This window comes from Rhinoderma darwinii, chromosome 1 (assembly GCF_050947455.1).
Source record: "Rhinoderma darwinii isolate aRhiDar2 chromosome 1, aRhiDar2.hap1, whole genome shotgun sequence".
NCBI classification, from domain to species: Eukaryota; Metazoa; Chordata; class Amphibia; order Anura; family Rhinodermatidae; genus Rhinoderma; species Rhinoderma darwinii.
The window spans coordinates 503,926,596-503,936,908 of NC_134687.1; positions in this window are offsets into that span (position 1 = coordinate 503,926,596).

Genomic DNA, 10,313 nt, shown 5'->3' on the forward strand with positions numbered 1-10,313 from the left:
ATAGTATTAAAAATTTATTTCTGCCAATAAATATGAAATTTGTAAATTCCACCTCTACTTTGCTTTAATTCCTGTGAAATGTGTAAAGGGTTAAGACATTTTCTAAATGCTGTTTTGAATACTTTGAGGGGTGAAGTTTTTAAAATGGGGTGACTTTTTGGGGGTTTCTAATATATAAGGCCCTCAAAGCCACTTCACAACTGAACTGGCCCCTGTAAAAATGGCCTTTTGACATTTTCTTGAAAATGTGAGAAATTGCTGCTAAAGTTGTAGGCCTTGTGATGTCATAGAAAAATAAAAGGATGTTCAAAAAACGATGCCAATCTAAAGTAGACATATGGGTGATGTTAATTAGCAACCATTTTGTGTGGTATAACTGCCTGTCTTACAAGCAGATACATTTAAATTGAGAAAAATGCTAATTTTTGCAATTTTTCGCTAATTTTCGGTGTTATTCACAATTAAATATAGAACATATCGAGCAAATTTTGCTAGTAACTTAAAGTGCAATGTGTCACGAGAAAACAATCTCAGAATCGCTTGGATAGGTGAAAGCATTCCAGAGTTATTACCACATAAAGTGAACATGTCAGATTTGAAAAATGAGGCTCTGTCAGGAAGGTCAAAAGTGGCTAGGGCGGGAAGGGGTTAACCTAGTTCGGTCCCCACCGTTACAGTCGGATGTCAGCTGTAAGATACAGCTGAGATCCGGTGATGATGGCACCGACTCAGCTTCTGAGCCGGTGCCAAACATTGTACGTCATTTTGCGTGAAGTCAATGCTTTCCAGGACGTACATATACGTCCAATGGCGGGAAGGGGTTAATAATGACTAAAATTGTTTTTTTTAAAAAAAATTATATTGCACCCATGGGGGGGATAGAGGAGCCATGGGGAAGCTGTGCAAGACCGGGGACAGCCGTGTACGAGCTCCGCAGCGCCCGTTGCAGACTTCCAGGTTTCGAGCGGTAGACGCGGCCACCTCATGCCGACCTCCTAGAAGTCCCCGTCGGCCTCGCTCGCGGGTCGGTCCCGCTGATTTTTCTACCTTCTTAACCCCTTCCCGCCATTGGACGTATATGTACGTCCTGGAAAGCATTGACTTCACGCAAAATGACGTACAATGTTTGGCACCGGCTCAGAAGCTGAGTCGGTGCCATCATCACCGGATCTCAGCTGTATCTTACAGCTGACATCCGACTGTAACGGTGGGGACCGAACTAGGTTAATAATGACTAAAATTGTTTTTTTTTAAAAAAATTATATTGCACCCATGGGGGGGATAGAGGAGCCATGGGGAAGCTGTGCAAGACCGGGGACAGCCGTGTACGAGCTCCGCAGCGCCCGTTGCAGACTTCCAGGTTTCGAGCGGTAGACGCGGCCACCTCATGCCGACCTCCTAGAAGTCCCCGTCGGCCTCGCTCGCGGGTCGGTCCCGCTGATTTTTCTACCTTCTTAATAAAAAAATCTTTTTTTTTTTATGGCATTTTCGGAAGCCCCAAGCCCACCTGGAGTTGCACGAGCAAGGCCACGTCGGCGACTCCTTCCGAAAGCGGCCGGGAGCCAGCTCCGTGTATGAGCGGTGTGTGCCTGCCTATTGCAGCCGTGGAGGGATAGAGGAGCCATGGGGAAGCTGTGCCAGCCCGGGGGCAGCCCTGTAGGAGCTCCACAGCGCCCGCGGCGAGTCCCGCCGTGTCCACCCGGCTGCCAAGCACTTCCTGTCCGCGAGTGATGCATGACAGCGGCCGGGAGCCAGCTCCGCCTATTAGCGGCGGTGTGCCTGCCTTCTGCACCCGTGGGGGGATAGAGGGGCCCCGTGGGAGCTGCTGCATGCCGGCAGCTTCCTTGTGGGAGCTCCACAGCGCCCGCGGTCCTCGGCGGACTTCCAGGGCAAGAGCGGTATGAGCGGCCACCTCATGCCGACCTCCTGGAAGTCCCCGTCGGCTTAGCTCGCGGGTCGGTCCCGCTGGTTTTTTTTTTACCTTCTTAATAAAAAAATCTTTTTTTTTTTATGGTACTTTCGGAAGCCTCAAGCCCACCTGCAGTTGCACGAGCAAGGCCACCTCGGTGACTCCTACCGAAAGCGGCCGGGAGCCATCTCCGTGTACGAGCGGCGTGTGCCTGCCTATTGCACCTGTGGGGGGATAGAGGAGCTTTGGGGAAGCTGTGCCAGCCCGGGGGCAGCCCTGTAGGAGCTCCACAGCGCCCGCGGCGAGTCCCGCCGTGTCCACCCGGCTGCCAAGCACTTCCGGTCCGCGAGTGATGCATGACAGCGGCCGGGAGCCAGCTCCGCCTATTAGCGGCGGTGTGCCTGCCTTCTGCACCCGTGGGGGGATAGAGGGGCCCCGTGGGAGCTGCTGCATGCCGGCAGCTTCCTTGTGGGAGCTCCACAGCGCCCGCGGTCCTCGGCGGACTTCCAGGGCAAGAGCGGTATGAGCGGCCACCTCATGCCGACCTCCTGGAAGTCCCCGTCGGCTTAGCTCGCGGGTCGGTCCCGCTGTTTTTTTTTTTACCTTCTTAATAAAAAAATCTTTTTTTTTTTATGGTACTTTCAGAAGCCTCAAGCCCACCTGCAGTTGCACGAGCAAGGCCACCTCGGTGACTCCTACCGAAAGCGGCCGGGAGCCATCTCCGTGTACGAGCGGCGTGTGCGGCGTGTGCCTGCCTATTGCACCTGTGGGGGGATAGAGGAGCTTTGGGGAAGCTGTGCCAGCCCGGGGGCAGCCCTGTAGGAGCTCCACAGCGCCCGCGGCGAGTCCCGCCGTGTCCACCCGGCTGCCAAGCACTTCCGGTCCGCGAGTGATGCATGACAGCGGCCGGGAGCCAGCTCCGCCTATTAGCGGCGGTGTGCCTGCCTTCTGCACCCGTGGGGGGATAGAGGGGCCCCGTGGGAGCTGCTGCATGCCGGCAGCTTCCTTGTGGGAGCTCCACAGCGCCCGCGGTCCTCGGCGGACTTCCAGGGCAAGAGCGGTATGAGCGGCCACCTCATGCCGACCTCCTGGAAGTCCCCGTCGGCTTAGCTCGCGGGTCGTTCCCGCTGTTTTTTTTTTTACCTTCTTAATAAAAAAATCTTTTTTTTTTTATGGTACTTTCGGAAGCCTCAAGCCCACCTGCAGTTGCACGAGCAAGGCCACCTCGGTGACTCCTACCGAAAGCGGCCGGGAGCCATCTCCGTGTACGAGCGGCGTGTGCGGCGTGTGCCTGCCTATTGCACCCGTGGGGGGATAGAGGAGCTTAGGGGAAGCTGTGCCAGCCCGGGGGCAGCCCTGTAGGAGCTCCACAGCGCCCGCGGCGAGTCCCGCCGTGTCCACCCGGCTGCCAAGCACTTCCGGTCCGCGAGTGATGCATGACAGCGGCCGGGAGCCAGCTCCGCCTATTAGCGGCGGTGTGCCTGCCTTCTGCACCCGTGGGGGGATAGAGGGGCCCCGTGGGAGCTGCTGCATGCCGGCAGCTTCCTTGTGGGAGCTCCACAGCGCCCGCGGTCCTCGGCGGACTTCCAGGGCAAGAGCGGTATGAGCGGCCACCTCATGCCGACCTCCTGGAAGTCCCCGTCGGCTTAGCTCGCGGGTCGGTCCCGCTGTTTTTTTTTTTACCTTCTTAATAAAAAAATCTTTTTTTTTTTATGGTACTTTCGGAAGCCTCAAGCCCACCTGCAGTTGCACGAGCAAGGCCACCTCGGTGACTCCTACCGAAAGCGGCCGGGAGCCATCTCCGTGTACGAGCGGCGTGTGCGGCGTGTGCCTGCCTATTGCACCCGTGGGGGGATAGAGGAGCTTAGGGGAAGCTGTGCCAGCCCGGGGGCAGCCCTGTAGGAGCTCCACAGCGCCCGCGGCGAGTCCCGCCGTGTCCACCCGGCTGCCAAGCACTTCCGGTCCGCGAGTGATGCATGACAGCGGCCGGGAGCCAGCTCCGCCTATTAGCTGCGGTGTGCCTGCCTTCTGCACCCGTGGGGGGATAGAGGGGCCCCGTGGGAGCTGCTGCATGCCGGCAGCTTCCTTGTGGGAGCTCCACAGCGCCCGCGGTCCTCGGCGGACTTCCAGGGCAAGAGCGGTATGAGCGGCCACCTCATGCCGACCTCCTGGAAGTCCCCGTCGGCTTAGCTCGCGGGTCGGTCCCGCTGTTTTTTTTTTTACCTTCTTAATAAAAAAATCTTTTTTTTTTTATGGTACTTTCAGAAGCCTCAAGCCCACCTGCAGTTGCACGAGCAAGGCCACCTCGGTGACTCCTACCGAAAGCGGCCGGGAGCCATCTCCGTGTACGAGCGGCGTGTGCGGCGTGTGCCTGCCTATTGCACCTGTGGGGGGATAGAGGAGCTTTGGGGAAGCTGTGCCAGCCCGGGGGCAGCCCTGTAGGAGCTCCACAGCGCCCGCGGCGAGTCCCGCCGTGTCCACCCGGCTGCCAAGCACTTCCGGTCCGCGAGTGATGCATGACAGCGGCCGGGAGCCAGCTCCGCCTATTAGCGGCGGTGTGCCTGCCTTCTGCACCCGTGGGGGGATAGAGGGGCCCCGTGGGAGCTGCTGCATGCCGGCAGCTTCCTTGTGGGAGCTGGGCATCGGCCGCGGCGAGTCCCGTAGTTCACCCGCCCGACAAGCACTTCCGGCCCGCGGCGGACTTCCAGGGCTCAAGCGGTAGGCGCGGCCACCTCATGCCGACCTCCTGGAACTCCCCCTCGGCCTCGCTCGCGTGTCTGTCTTCATTCACGTTTTGGAGAAAAAACCCTATGAGGTTTTTATTTTGGCCTTCAGCCAAGCAGCAGTTCCAGGAGGCCGGGCATTTTGGCACCTCCCACCGGTGTAATTGGCGAGGTGACACTTTTAGGGGTGTGAATATCTCCTACGCCTGAAATACTGTGAGAGGGAGAACTTGCTCCGCCTCCCAAGTCCAACACTTCCAGGACGAGAGGAGGGCGGGAGGCGTTCCCTGCTTAGGCCGAATGCTGCTTCCACGGCGATAGCGGCACCAAGCCGCCCTCTCACGCCGCTGCCCTGGATGTCCCCGTCGGCCTCGCTCGCTGGTCGGGTCCGGTGTTTTTTTACCTTCTTAATAAAAAATTATTTTTTTTTTTATGTTATTTCCTGAAGCCCCAAGCCCACCTGCAGTTGCACGAGCAAGGCCACCTCGGCAACTCCTACCGAAAGCCGTGAACGAGGAAGTACAAACGGGAGCTGCTCCCGTTCCAAGCCGAGAAGGACTTCCATGGTGTGACCGGTAGGTAGTGGCACCTCCTGCCGTCCTCCTGGAAGTCCCCGTCGGCCTGGCTCACGGCTCGGTCCCGCTGTGTGTTTTACCTTCATAATAAAAAACACTTTTTTTTTTTATGGTATTTTCTGAAGTCCCAAGCCGACCTGCAGTTGCAGGAGCTCGGCCACCTCGGCAACTCCTACCGAAAGCCGTGAACGAGGAAGTACAAACGGGAGCTGCTCCCGTTCCAAGCCGAGAAGGACTTCCATGGTGTGACCGGTAGGTAGTGGCACCTCCTGCCGTCCTCCTGGAAGTCCCCGTCGGCCTCGCTCGCAGGTCTGTCTTCATTGACGTTTTGGAGAAAAAACCCTATGAAGTTTTTATTTTGGGCCTCAGCCGGGCAGCAGTTCCATGAGCCCGGGTACTTTGGCACCTTACCCCGGTGTATTTGAGGTGGTGACACTTTTAGGGGTGTGAATATCTCCTTCACCTGAAATCCTGTGAGAGGGCATCTAGGTTTTGAGTTCCAAGTTCCAACGGTTCTTCCTAGCGGGAAGTCCTAACCGTTCCTGGCCGAGAGTGACTTCCAGGGTTTGAGCAATAGGTACCGGCCCGCCCTCTCACGGTGCCTCCTGGAAGTCCCCGTCGGCCTCGTTCGCTGGTCGGTCCGCTGCACCTTAACTTCCATGAAAGAACTTTGGTGCATTCTTTCTGGAGTCCCAGGCCGACCAGCAGTTGCAGGAGCTCGGCCAGCCCTGTGACTCCAACCGAGTACCATGAAGGAGGACGTGCTGCACGTTCTTGCGGGAGCTGCACCTGGTCCAACCCGAGAAGGACTTCCATGGTGTGACCGGTATGTAGTGGCACATCATGCTGGCCTCCTGGAAGTTCCCGTCGGCCTTGCTCGCTGGTCGGTCCGCTGCACCTGAACTTCCACGAAAGAACTTTGATGCATTCTTTCTGGAGTCCCAGGCCGACCAGCAGTTGCAGGAGCTCGGCCACCTTGGCGACTCCAACCGAACACCTTGAAGGAGGACGTGCTGCACGTTCTAGCGGGAGCTGCACCTGGTCCAACCCGAGAATGACTTCCATGGTGTGACCGGTATGTAGTGGCACGTCATGCCGGCCCCCTGGAAGTCCCCGTCGGCCTCGCTGGCAGGTCTGTCTTCATTGACGTTTTGGAGGAAAAACCCTATGAGGTTTTTATTTTGGGCCTCAGCCGGGCAGCAGTTCCAGGAGCCCGGGTACTTTGGCACCTTACCCCGGTGTATTTGAGGTGGTGACACTTTTAGGGGTGTGAATATCTCCTTCACCTGAAATCCTGTGAGAGGGCATTTAGGTTTTGAGTTCCAAGTCCCAACGGTTCTTCCTAGCGGGAAGTCCTAACCGTTCGTGGCCGAGAGTGACTTCCAGGGTGTGAGCGATAGGCACCGGCCCTCTCATGGTGTCTCCTGGAAGTCCCCGTCGGCCTCGTTGGCTGGTCGGTCCGCTGCACCTGAACTTCCACGAAAGAACTTTGGTGCATTCTTTCTGGAGTCCCAGGCCGACCAGCAGTTGTAGGAGCTCGGCCACGTTGGCGACTCCAATCGAGAGTACCGTGAAGGAGGACGTGCTGCACGTTCTAGCGGGAGCTGCACCTGGTCCAACCCGAGAATGACTTCCATGGTGTGGCCGGTATGTAGTGGCACGCCATGCCGGCCTCCTGGAAGTCCCCGTCGGCCTAGCTCGCAGGTCTGTCTTCATTGACGTTTTGGAGGAAAAACCCTATGAGGTTTTTATTTTGGGCTTCAGCCGGGCAGCAGTTCCAGGAGCCCGGGTAAGTTGGCACCTTACCCCGGTGTATTTGAGGTGGTGACACTTTTAGGGGAGCGAATATCTCCTTCACCTGAAAACCTGTGAGAGGGCATTTCTGCTCCGCGTTCCAAGTCCCAACGGTTCTTCCTAGCGGGAAGTCCTAACCCTTCGTGGCCGAGAAGGACTTCCATGGTGTGACTGGTATGTAGTGGCACGTCATGCCGGCCTCCTGGAAGTCCCCGTCGGCCTCGTTGGCTGGTCGGTCCGCTGCACCTGAACTTCCACGAAAGAACTTTGGTGCATTCTTTCTGGAGTCCCAGGCCGACCAGCAGTTGTAGGAGCTCGGCCACGTTGGCGACTCCAATCGAGAGTACCGTGAAGGAGGACGTGCTGCACGTTCTAGCGGGAGCTGCACCTGGTCCAACCCGAGAAGGACTTCCATGGTGTGACCGGTATGTAGTGGCACGTCATGCCGGCCTCCTGGAAGTCCCCGTCGGCCTCGCTGGCAGGTCTGTCTTCATTGACGTTTTGGAGGAAAAACCCTATGAGGTTTTTATTTTGGGCTTCAGCCGGGCAGCAGTTCCAGGAGCCCGGGTAAGTTGGCACCTTACCCCGGTGTATTTGAGGTGGTGACACTTTTAGGGGTGCGAATATCTCCTTCACCTGAAATCCTGTGAGAGGGCATTTAGGTTTTGAGTTCCAAGTCCCAACGGTTCTTCCTAGTGGGAAGTCCTAACCGTTCGTGGCCGAGAGTGACTTCCAGGGTGTGAGCGATAGGCACCGGCCCTCTCATGGTGTCTCCTGGAAGTCCCCGTCGGCCTCATTGGCTGGTCGGTCCGCTGCACCTGAACTTCCACGAAAGAACTTTGGTACATTCTTTCTGGAGTCCCAGGCCGACCAGCAGTTGTAGGAGCTCGGCCACGTTGGCGACTCCAATCGAGAGTACCGTGAAGGAGGACGTGCTGCACGTTCTAGCGGGAGCTGCACCTGGTCCAACCCGAGAAGGACTTCCATGGTGTGACCGGTATGTAGTGGCACGTCATGCCGGCCTCCTGGAAGTCCCCGTCGGCCTCGCTGGCAGGTCTGTCTTCATTGACGTTTTGGAGGAAAAACCCTATGAGGTTTTTATTTTGGGCTTCAGCCGGGCAGCAGTTCCAGGAGCCCGGGTAAGTTGGCACCTTACCCCGGTGTATTTGAGGTGGTGACACTTTTAGGGGTGCGAATATCTCCTTCACCTGAAATCCTGTGAGAGGGCATTTTGGTTTCGTGTTCCAAGTCCCTACGGTTCTTCCTAGCGGGAAGTCCTAACCGTTCGTGGCCGAGAGTGACTTCCAGGGTGTGAGCGATAGGCACCGGCCCTCTCATGGTGTCTCCTGGAAGTCCTCGTCGGCCTCGTCCACCTGTCGTTAAGCTGTGAGAGGAGCACGTGCTCCCGCGCCGTTTGAGTCTTTGGAATTTGTCCAAGACTCCTCAGATCGATCTGGCTCCCCGCGACCCGGCGGCGGAGGGACCACTCGCTCGGCAGTGCTTTGGAGCCCTGTCGGTTACGGCGAGCGCGTCTTCCTCCCACACCGTCCGGGTCTGTTTCGCCCCCGGCCACCTACGGCCGGTGTCCCAAAAAGCCCGGCGGTCCTGCTAAGGCGGGCGCCGGTACCTCTCGCTCCCGCGAGGTGCGTTTGCTCAGTGCTGCTTCTATCACTCTAAAAGGCGTCCGAGAGTGCGCTGGTGTCGCCGGAGCCCGAGGCGCGAGAGAAAGCTTTAAACGACGGGGAGGCAGTGACCGCCCCCGTATGTCCGCTGCTCGCAAGGGCCTCTCTAGCCGAGGTGCTCCCAGGCGCACCCGCGCATGGGGCACGGTTGTTTCTCGCAAGTAGTCCAAAGCCGTCTTCCGCCTCGCCCGAGGCTGGAAGTGTCGGCGTGGCTCCCGCATGCAAGCCACACGCGGCTCCACGGTGGCTTCCCTCCCCCCCTCTCCGGAGGGGGCGGCCCCATCCCATGTGGAGCCGCTAAGCCGCCGGGAAAGCGGCCTCGGTTCCCCGTGGGCGACAAATGCGTCCTCCTCGGCACTTTGCGAGCTGGGCCGCCGGAGAGAGCAGTTAACCCGGATTGTCGAGGTTGTCCGTTGCCTTTGTCCCATATTACCTAAGCCTGGTCCTTGTTACCTTACTGGTAAGGGTTAGGGACGCTGAGCGCGCTCCATCTTCTCGGCTCTATGTTGGGCTCTCTCTAAACAGGTCCTCGACTTAAGACCGACCGGTCTTCATAGGCATCCTTCATCTCGGCAGGTTGCGAGCTGGGCCGCCGGTGAGAGCAGTTAACCCGGATTGTCGAGGTTGCCGTTGCCTTTGTCCCATATTACCTAAGCCTGGTCCTTGATACCTTACTGGTAAGGGTTAGGGACACTGAGCGCGCTCCATCTTCTCGGCTCTATGTTGGGCTCTCTCTAAACAGGTCCTCGACTTACGATGCTGCCCCGACCGACCGACCGGTCTTCGTAGGAGTCCTCCATCTCGGCAGGTTGCGAGCTGGGCCGCCGGTGAGAGCAGTTAACCCGGATTGTCGAGGTTGCCGTTGCCTTTGTCCCATATTACCTAAGCCTGGTCCTTGATACCTTACTGGTAAGGGTTAGGGACGATGAGCGCGCTCCATCTTCTCGGCTCTATGTTGGGCTCTCTCTAAACAGGTCCTCGACTTACGATTCTGCCCCGACCGACCGACCGGTCTTCGTAGGCGTCCTCCATCTCGGCAGGTTGCGAGCTGGGCCGCCGGTGAGAGCAGTTAACCCGGATTGTCGAGGTTGCCGTTGCCTTTGTCCCATATTACCTAAGCCTGGTCCTTGATACCTTACTGGTAAGGGTTAGGGACGATGAGCGCGCTCCATCTTCTCGGCTCTATGTTGGGCTCTCTCTAAACAGGTCCTCGACTTACGATTCTGCCCCGACCGACCGACCGGTCTTCGTAGGCTTCCTCCATCTTGGCAGGTTGCGAGCTGGGCCGCGGTGAGAGTATGTAGCCCGGACTGTCCTGAAGCGTCACAGTGGCATATTGAACACCCCGGTTGACTTACATTTATGTGGTCGCGAAACCTGGTTGCGGTCTCAGTGCCAATCTGCGTCCAACAACGGGGCTCTTGGTTGCTCTCTTTCCATGTGTCCTAGACTGTCTTCCGATGCCTTGGAAGGGTCGGTCGGTTGTTTGAAGGCATCCTCCTCCTCGGCAGGTTGAGAGCTGGCCCGCGGTGAGAGTATGTAGCCCGGACTGTCCTGAAGCGTCACAGTGGCATATTGAACACCCCGGTTGACTTACATTTATGTGGTCGCGAAACCTGGTTGCGGTCTC